This window comes from Portunus trituberculatus, chromosome 2 (genome assembly GCF_017591435.1).
Source record: "Portunus trituberculatus isolate SZX2019 chromosome 2, ASM1759143v1, whole genome shotgun sequence".
Taxonomy (NCBI): domain Eukaryota; kingdom Metazoa; phylum Arthropoda; class Malacostraca; order Decapoda; family Portunidae; genus Portunus; species Portunus trituberculatus.
In genome coordinates this window covers 11,637,692-11,647,735 of record NC_059256.1, presented here as the reverse complement: position 1 = coordinate 11,647,735, position 10,044 = coordinate 11,637,692, and the positions used below count along the sequence as shown (strand labels likewise).

Below are 10,044 nucleotides of genomic sequence, written 5' to 3'. Positions count from 1 at the left end.
ACACAGAAAACCACCACCACCATCATCATCAGCCTGTCAATAGTAACCTCAAAGAGAAAGAACACTAAACAAAAACTAAATAAAAACTCACAAAAAAATAAAAAAACTACTTATAAAACCCCAAAATAAACAAAACCCTAAAAAATCAACAAATTACCCCGTTGAAAACACAGAAAGACCACCACCACCACCACCATCATCATCATCATCAGCCTGTCAATACTAGCTTTGGAGTAGATATGGCCGCCCTGCCAGACTGTCATTTTACTGATTTTCGCCGCCCAGGGACACTGTAGATGAGTTCCCCGCTGGTCCACGCCGCCATTAGGACACCGGGCACTGGTAGGCAGCTAATGGGCAGGGAATTACTAAGGGAAATGGGGAAAAAAGGGGAATTTAATTAGTCTTTTTGTGTCTAAGGGGAAAATTTGACTGTTTACTACAAATGGGTGAGATTTTGTTGTTTTTCTTCTTTTTTTAAGGTTTTTGTTTAATTTGTCCGTGTGTCTGAGTGTCTGAGTGTCTGTCTGTGTGTCTGAGTGTCTGTGTGTCTGTCTGTCTGTGTGTCTGTCTGTCTTACCCCAAATTAAACGTAATTAATATTATTTTTATTAATTTTCTTGATATTTTCTTTTCTTTCTTTTCTTTCTTTTTTTGTGAAATAATTAAAGAAAGAAAGAAAGGAATAATAGAGAGAGAGAGAGAGAGAGAGATATTAAAGAAAGTAAGAAAAAGAGAGAGAAAGAAAGAAAGTAAGGAAAAGAAAGAGAGAGGATTAAAGAAAGTAAGAAAAGAGAGAGAAGGAAGAAAGATAAATTAAAGAAAGAAAGAAATTAATTAAAGAAAGTAAGAGAGAGAAAAAAAGAAAGAATTTGATTTTTTGTGAATTTAAGAAAGAAAGAAAGTGAAAAAATAAAGAAAGTAAGAAAGGAGACAGAAAGAAAGAAAGAAAGAAGAATTTTTTTTGTTTACTTAGAGAAAGAAAAGAAGAAAGTGAGAAAGAAAGAAAATTAGAGAGAGAGAAAGAAAGAAAATTAGAGAGAGAGAGAGAGAGAGAGAGAGAGAGAGAGAGAAAACATACAAAAAAGAATAACTAAGATTTTTTTTAATTTAAAGAAAGGAAGAAGAAAAAAAATTGAGAAAGAAAGAAAATTAGAGAGAGAGAGAGAGAGAGAATAAAGAAAGATGATAGAAAACAAGAAAATAAGTAAACTGTTTATTTTCTCTATCTAAGAAAGAGAAAAAGAAAGAAAGAAAGAGAAAAAAAGAGATTAGTTTTGTTTCTTGTCAATTTAAGGAGAAAATTGAAATAAACAAAATATTAATAAAGGAAGAAGAAGAAGAAGAAGAAGAGAGACAAGGTTAATGGCCACAGTCTTCACTATTTTAACCCCTTCAGTACATGGACACATTTTTACCTTGAGTTTTGTGTACCATTAGACCATTTTATTGACATTAGCAAGGGTCTATGGAGGTCACAAGATTAATGGTCACAGTCTTCACAATTTTAACCCCTTCAGTACTGGGACACATTTTTACTTTCAGTCTTGTGTACCATTAGACCATTAGGACATTAGCAAGGGTGTATGGAGGTCACAAGATTAATGGCCACAGTCTTCACTATTTTAACCCCTTCAGTACATGGACACATTTTTACCTTGAGTTTTGTGTACCATTAGACCATTTTATTGACATTAGCAAGGGTCTATGGAGGTCACAAGATTAATGGCCACAGTCTTCACTATTTTAACCCCTTCAGTACTGGGACACATTTTTACCTTGAGTTTTGTGTACCATTAGACCATTTTACTAACATTAGCAAGGGTCTATGGAGGTGACAAGATTAATGGCCACAGTCTTCACTATTTTAACCCTTCCCATTAAAAGTCTACGGCATTTTCATTACAAGTTTCCTAATTTTAGTCATTTTGGGAATTCTTTACAATACATCCGCCCTCTAGTCTCTATCCACACCCCCCTAACCCCTCCAGCAAGCTTGGGGGCCTGTGGGGAATCGGGGGTTTTGGGGGGGCAGCCAAAATACGGGAAATATGAGGTCCGGAAAAATCTAAGGACAAAAACCGCCATTTTCATGAAAAAAAATTGATACATTAAAAAATTCAAGAATAATTTTCACAGCAATTATCCCTTCCTTGGGGCCTGGGGGGAATCGGGGGTTTTAGGGGGGGAGGCATATTGGAGTGATATATGACTTTGAAAAATCTAGGGAAATTTCCCCTAATGTTTGAAAATATCCCTAAATATAGGGAAGTTTTACATAACCCTCCCCTCCCCCTGCAACACTAACCTAACCCTGACATAAACCTAACCTAGCGTATCCTTGCTTTGGGGCAGCTTCCTCCACACCCCCCACACCAGTTCTGTTGTAGCTTGCCACAATATGCCATACCTGTACCAATCCCCTCCTCACAACACCTGAATGAAGGGATGGAGGTCCCGGCTGGTCCTCTTCTCCACTGTACACTGACTTGCATCCCAGGAGCGATGATTTCCCACTAATCAAATTGGCAACCTTTACAACTAGTGTCCCTGGTGGCCACGGCTCAACTGCACACACAGATCTCCGTGCACCTGTCTGTCCAGCTGTGCCCCGCCTAGAAATACATATAGCACATTCCCATTGGCGCAGCTTGTGGTGTTAAGAGGTGGTGGCACTACAGACACAATAAGGATCCTATTCACCAGTTACCCACAAACCCAGGGTGTGAACAACAGACAGTCTCTTCCTGTTACCCACAAACCCCAGCTAGAAACAAATGCAAGTCAGTGCACTGCTCATTTCCGAGTGTGGTGGAGCTCCGTGGCTTGTTGTTGGCGGCATCAACGTCACGAAACTTGTAATGAAAATGCCGTACACTTTTTAATGGGAATATTTCCATTTTACGCAAAAAATACGCATTTCATGTACCCCACGCAAAACCCCCCATTCCCACCTGTCCCCATGCTTGTTGGGGGGTGGAGGGGGGAGTATGGGCAGAAACTAGAATTTTACCGACCATTTTATTGACATTAGCAAGGGTCTATGGAGGTCACAAGATTAATGGCCACAGTCTTCACTATTTTAACCCCCCACATGAGTTTCTGAAGCTGTGGAAAGTCACCAAATAGTCACCACAAGGCCATTAATCTTGTGACCTCCATACATCCATCTAATGTCAATAAAATGGTCTAATGGTACACAAAACTCAAGGTAAAAATGTGTCCCAGTACTGAAGGGGTTAAAATAGTGAAGACTGTGGCCATTAATCTTGTGACCTCCATAGACCCTTGCTAATGTCAATAAAATGGTCTAATGGCACACAAAACTCAAGGTAAAAATGTGCCCCAGTACTGAAGCGGTTAACATGAAGAACAATATCATAAATACAACGATTTTTATTGAGTGACTGAACGAAAGCATTGATCTTGAACACATTAATGGCATTTGGAATTCCCGCCACCCTGTCACATTTGGTTCACCTGGGCACAGTGCCAGTACAGTACTGCTCATGGACTTGAGAGATGAATAGCCTCTAAGTGCTTTTGAGGTGCCAGTGATATAGCCAAACTCATTCTCCTCCCGTGGTACTCTGTCATATGCTTGTTCGGAATTCATGCTTGATTGGTGTGTGTTAAATTGACGTGTTTTTTTGCGAATACGTGACTGAAAAGATATTGTAATGAATTGAATTGCAAGTTTGTTTGATTTCAGTTCTGAAATACGCAATGTCTCTTGGAACGCCTCTCTCTCTCTCTCTCTCTCTCTCTCTTTCTCTTTCTCTTTCTCTCTCTCTCTCTCTCTCTCTCTCTCTCTCTCTCTCTCTCTCTCTCTCTCTCTCTCTCTCTCTCTCTCTCTCTCTCTCTCTCTCAGGTAGATTAATTAAGTTTGTTGTTATCTTCTTCCTCCTCCTCCTCCTCCTCCTTCATCTTCTCTCCTCCTCCTCCTTTTTCATTTTTCTTCTCCTCCTCCTCTTTCTCCTCCTTCATCTTCTCCTCCTCCTCCTCTTTTTCAAGTTTCATCTCCTTCTCTTCCTCCTCTTTCTTCTTCTTCTTCTTCTTCTTCTTCTTCTTCTTCTTCTTCTTCTTCTTCTTCTTCTTCTTCTTCTTCTTCTTCTTCTTCTTCTTCTTCTTCTTCTTTTGCCTCCTCCTTGTCCTCCTCCTCTTTTTAATTTTTTCATCTCCTCCTCCTCCTCCTCCTCCTCCTGTGTTGTGTGCTACCTGTGTGCATGCCCCTTGTGTACCATGTGTGTCCCAGCCTGCTACTAAAAATATCTCTCTCAACACATTGCAAGAGTTCACCAGTACTCTCAGTCCTTCACCACTATTCTGTCCACCTCCCTCATGCAAGAGTTCACCAGTACTCTCAGTCCTTCACCACTATTCTGTCCACCTCCCTCATGCAAGAGTTCACCAGTACTCTCAATCCTTCACCACTATTCTGTCCACCTCCCTCATGCAAGAGTTCACCAGTACTCTCAATCCTTCACCACTATTCTGTCCACCTCCCTCATGCAAGAGTTCACCAGTACTCTCAATCCTTCACCACTATTCTGTCCACCTCCCTCATGCAAGAGTTCACCAGTACTCTCAATCCTTCACCACTATTCTGTCCACCTCCCTCATGCAAGAGTTCACCAGTACTCTCAGTCCTTCACCACTATTCTGTCCACCTCCCTCATGCAAGAGTTCACCAGTACTCTCAATCCTTCACCACTATTCTGTCCACCTCCCTCATGCAAGAGTTCACCAGTACTCTCAATCCTTCACCACTATTCTGTCCACGTCTAATGCAAGAGTTCACCAGTACTGTTACACTGCATTCTGATGGGTTTAGAGAGAGAGATCTGATGTCACTCAATAGGGCAAGAACGAGTCACTGTGGCATATACTCTCACATCTATAGATTGCTGTGACAGAAATGAAGTGCTTGGCCTCACAGCAACACAAACTAATAGGTGCGCTCAGCTGAAAATTAGGCGTTTCACATGTCACTGGAGAGTCTCGGTGGAAATTGTTAAGTGTGATAATTGACATGGAAAGTGTTGCAATGTCTCAGATTTGTGTACACTGGGCGGAGAAGAGCGTATGTCGGCAACTTTGCATCTAGAATTGTTTTTTTTTTCACTTCAAGAAAGGAAAAAGGAAAAGAAGTTGAGAAAGAAAGAAAATTGAAGAGAGAAAAATAGAGAAAGAGATGATAGGTGCAGGAACTCTGATAATATTTTTTTAGTGGCGTATTAGCAAAAAAACAGTCAATTCAACACACGTAAATCAAGAGTTGCCAGTATGGGGTGTCAGTGAGGTGAAAATGCAGCAGGTCAGCATGAATAAGACACTACATGCTATAAAGAAAATGAGGTTTGAAAAATATAGAGGCATTTTTGTGCGTGGGAGTTTAAGCTTTCATAAATTATCAGTACCAAATTAACACATTTGAAAATATACAATTACAAGGAAGAATTTAGCTCAATACTGGACATTTAGTATATAGGATGAATTAATTTGATTTTTTGCGTTTAGACATGCTAAATATAATCAAATGTTTGGTGTATGTGAGTTTTTTTGGGGTGAATTAAATTATGTGGAAAAAAAGTTACGGATTTGATTATTTTTGTGTTTTTTGTGTTTTATTTTTTTTGTTAATATAAGTGTTTTTTTAATTACCTCCTCGGCCAGCATCAATAAAACGTTATATGGTGAAATAAATGAAAAAAAAAAGGCTTCAAAAAATATATAGATGTTTTTCGTGTGTATGGGAGCAAATGTACACACAACACATCCCCTTAGCACATCCCCTTAACACATCCCCTTAACACATCCCCTTAACACATTAAAATTATATATATAAAAAAATGAGTTTGTTTTGTAATCTTTAAAAAATGTAATTGTGTGATTTGTGATTACTTTAAATATAATCTGCTTTGTTTGTGATAGAGAAGTAATTAAGAAAAGCTTGAAAATTGTTACTTAGATTATTTACAAGGAGGAGGAGGAGGAGGAGGAGGAGGAGGAGGAGGAGGAGGAGGAGGAAAAAAAAAAATAGAAGAAGAAGAAGAAGAAAGAGAAGGAGATAGAAAAAATAGGAAAGAGGAGGAGGAGGAAGAGAAAATGAAGGAGAAGGAGGAGGATAAGAGGAAGATGAAGGAGGAGGAGGAGGAGGAAGTGAAGAAGAAGAAGGAGGAGGAGGAGGAGGAGGAGGAGGAGGAGGAGGAGGAGGAGGAAAAAGAAGATGAAAACAACAAACTTAATTAATCTACCTGCATTTCTTAATTAGAGAGAGAGAGAGAGAGAGAGAGAGAGAGAGAGAGAGAGAGAGAGAGAGAGAGAGAGAGAGAGAGAGAATATCACCCTTACCCCAATACTAACCTAATTAATTTTCTCTCCCTCCTACTCACCCCCCTAACCCCCCGCTCCTCCACCTCTTCCTCCTCCTCCTCTTCTTCCACCCCCCCCCCAGGAGCATGATATGGGAGGATGCTACTCTAAGAAGGCCACAAAAGCTGCCCTGAAGAAGAAACAGCATCAACGTATGGAGCGAAGGCCAGCAAAGGTGTGTTTTGAGTGACCCGTTTTTTACTTTTGCTCTATGCCCTTAAATGGAGGAGTTCGGGGTTAAGACTTTCAGGGTAGGTTAAGTGGGGTGAGGTGTGGGTGGTGTGGTGGTTTGGGTGTGTTTGAATGACCCGTTTTGAAGTTTTGCTGTATGGGTTTTTAAGTGGAGATTTGGGAGTTCAGGTTAGGTTTCAGTTGGTTGGTCAGTCAGTCAGTCAGTCAATCTCTCTCTCTCTCTCTCTCTCTCTCTCTCTCTCTCTCTCTCTCTCTCTCTCTCTCTCTCTCTCTCTCTCTCTCTCTCTCTCTCTCTCTCTCTCTCTCTCTCTCTTTACCTTGAGTTTTGTGTACCATTAGACCATTTTATTGACATTAGCAAGGGTGTATGGAGGTCACAAGATTAATGGCCACAGTCTTCACTATTTTAACCCCTTCAGTACTGGGACACATTTTTACCTTGAGTTTTGTGTACCATTAGACCATTTTATTGACATTAGCAAGGGTCTATGGAGGTCACAAGATTAATGGCCACAGTCTTCACTATTTTAACCCCCACATGAGTTTCTGAAGCTGTGGAAAGTCACCAAATAGTCACCACAGGGAATATGGAGACTCATGTTCTTTAGGGCATTTGAAGACAGGAATATGTATTTTGAAGAGATTTTGAGACAGTTTAGCATATTTTGAAGGCATTTTGAGACAGTTTAGCATATTTTGAAGGCATTTTGAGACAGTTTAGCATATTTTGAAGGCATTTTGAGACAGTTTAGCATATTTTGAAGGCATTTTGAGACAGTTTAGCATATTTTGAAGGCATTTTGAGACAGTTTAGCATATTTTGAAGGCATTTTGAGACAGTTTGGGATATTTTGAAGGCATTTTGAGACAGTTTAGCATATTTTGAAGGCATTTTGAGACAGTTTAGCATATTTTGAAGACATTTTGAGACAGTTTGGCATATTTTGAAGGCATTTTGAGACAGTTTAGCATATTTTGAAGGTATTTTGAGACAGTTTAGCATATTTTGAAGGCATTTTGAGATATTTGGCATATTATGAAAGCATTTTGAGACAGTTTAGCATATTTTGAAGGTATTTTGAGACAGTTTAGCATATTTTGAAGGCATTTTGAGACAGTTTAGCATATTTTGAAGGTATTTTGAGACAGTTTAGCATATTTTGAAGGTATTTTGAGACAGGTTAGCATATTTTGAAGGCATTTTGAGACAGTTTGACATATTTTGAAGGCATTTTGAGACTTTGACATATTTTGAAGGCATTTTGAGACAGTTTAGCATATTTTGAAGGCATTTTGAGACAGTTTGACATATTTTGAAGACATTTTGAGACAGTTTGGCATATTTTGAAGGTATTTTGAGACAGTTTGACATATTTTGAAGGCATTTTGAGACAATTTGGCATATTTGAAGACATTTGAGACAGTTTGACATATTTTGAAGGCATTTTGAGACAATTAGGCATATTTTGAAGGCATTTTGAGACCGTTTGGAATATTTTGAAGGCATTTTGAGACAGTTTAGCATATTTTGAAGGTATTTTGAGACAGTTTGGCATATTTTGAAGGCATTATGAGACAGTGTGTGTGTGTGTGTGTTTGTGGGTGTGTTTGTGGGTGTTTTGAGTGTGTTTGGTGATGTGAGTGCATTTGGGGTGTTTTGAGTGTGTTTGTGGTTTTTGAGTGCGTTTGGGGTGTTTTGAGTGCGTTTGGGGTGTTAATGAGTGTGTTTACGGATGTTATGGGTGTGTTTTGGGTGTTTTGAGTGTGTTTACGGATGTTATGAGTGTGTTTGGGGTGTTTTGAGTGTTTAGAGATGTTATGAGTGTGTTTGGGATGTTATGAGTGTGTTTGGGGGTGTTTTGAGTATGTTTTGGGTGTTTTGAGTGTGTTTACGAATGTTATGAGTGTGTTTGGGGTGTTTTGAGTGCGTTTGGGGTGTTTTGAGTGTGTTAGGGATGTTATGAGTGTGTTAGGGATGTTTTGAGTGCATTTTTGGTGTTTCGAGTGTGTTTGTGGATGTTTTGAGTGTGTTCACGGATGTTATGAGTGTGTTTGGGGTGTTTTGAGTGCGTTTTGGGTGTTATGAGTGTTTGTGGATGTTATGAGAGCGTTTGGGGTGTTTTGAGTGTGTTTGGGATGTTATGAGTGTGTTTGTGGATGTTTTGAGTGCGTTTTGGGTGTTTTGAGTGTGTTTACGGATGTTATGAGTGTGTTTGTGGTGTTTTGAGTGCGTTTTGGGTGTTTTGAGTGTGTTTAGGGATGTTTTGAGTGTGTTAGGGATGTTTTGAGTGTGTTTTGGGTGTTTTGAGTGTGTTTACGGATGTTATGAGTGTGTTTGGGGTGTTTTGAGTGTGTTTATGGATGTTATGAGTGTGTTAGGGATGTTATGAGTGCGTTTTTGGTGTTTTGAGTGTGTTCACGGATGTTATGAGTGTGTTTGTGGTGTTTTGAGTGCGTTTTGGGTGTTTTGAGTGTGTTTAGGGATGTTTTGAGTGTGTTAGGGATGTTTTGAGTGTGTTTTGGGTGTTTTGAGTGTGTTTATGGATGTTTTGAGTGTGTTAGGGATGTTATGAGTGCGTTTGGGGATGTTTTGAGTGTAGCATAGAGGACAAGAGATATATTGGTGGTGTCCCGTGTCCATATCTACACAAATGCAGCTTTTCTTTGAGTATATTGGCTGTCCTCACTTCAAAGCCTCTCATTTGAACTGCTCCACACCTCCACACACCTCTAGGCACACCTGACTTGTTACCTCCTGCTGGTGTTGACTCTGCATTTCTCTCCGTGTCCTCTTGTGTCTCTTGTCCCAGATTAGGAAGTCTTCTCTGTCTCATTTGTCCTGTTCATTCATTGCTCTGTGGCTCTGTTCTCTCTCCTTGAATGTTTTCCAAGGCCACAGAGATGATTTGGGGATTTATCAAGGGTGTTTCTTCAGTTCAGGGTGTTGAAATTTTGTCACTCTGCCTCTAGAACTGTAAAAACACCTTAAGATATTTGTGTAAGTTTAAATAAAGCTTTTTGTAATTGTGGACGTGAAAAGCAGGAGTGTTTGGGTATACAAGTCTGTCTCCTCTCTCCTCTGTTCCAAGGCTGTAAGGTGTTCAATTCACAGCCTTTCCTGTTGTGGCACTCTTAAACTTGAGGATCTCTTAGTGGCAACCCTTCCTTTCTCTGTTCTAAGGCTGTAAGACACAATATTCACAGCCTTTCTTGTTGTGGCACTCTTAAACTTGAGGGAAAGCATTGTGGCAGCCCTTCCCTTCCCTGTATTGCCAGCCCTTCCTCATATGACCCTTAAACTTGAGGAAATCTTAGTGGCAACCCTTCTCTTCTCCGTTCCAAGACTGAAAGACACAATATTCACAGCCTTTCCTGTTGTGGCACTCTTAAACTTTGTGGCAGCCCTCTGTGGTGTGTTCCCTACGTGGGGTCTTCATCTGAGTGGCCTTGGTGTTGTTCTGTATGCTGCCTCTGAGG

At 40.0% G+C, this 10,044-nt stretch overlaps 1 long non-coding RNA gene across 1 annotated transcript in view; it reads left to right on the top strand.

The window, feature by feature from the left end:
• The first annotated feature begins 220 nt into the window (after positions 1-220).
• Positions 221-10,044, top strand: part of LOC123505684 — a 23,041-nt gene continuing 13,217 nt past the window's right edge. The window contains exon 1 of the long non-coding RNA XR_006675234.1: positions 221-342. This is a non-coding gene — a long non-coding RNA (uncharacterized LOC123505684). The remainder of the gene's footprint in view (positions 343-10,044) is intronic.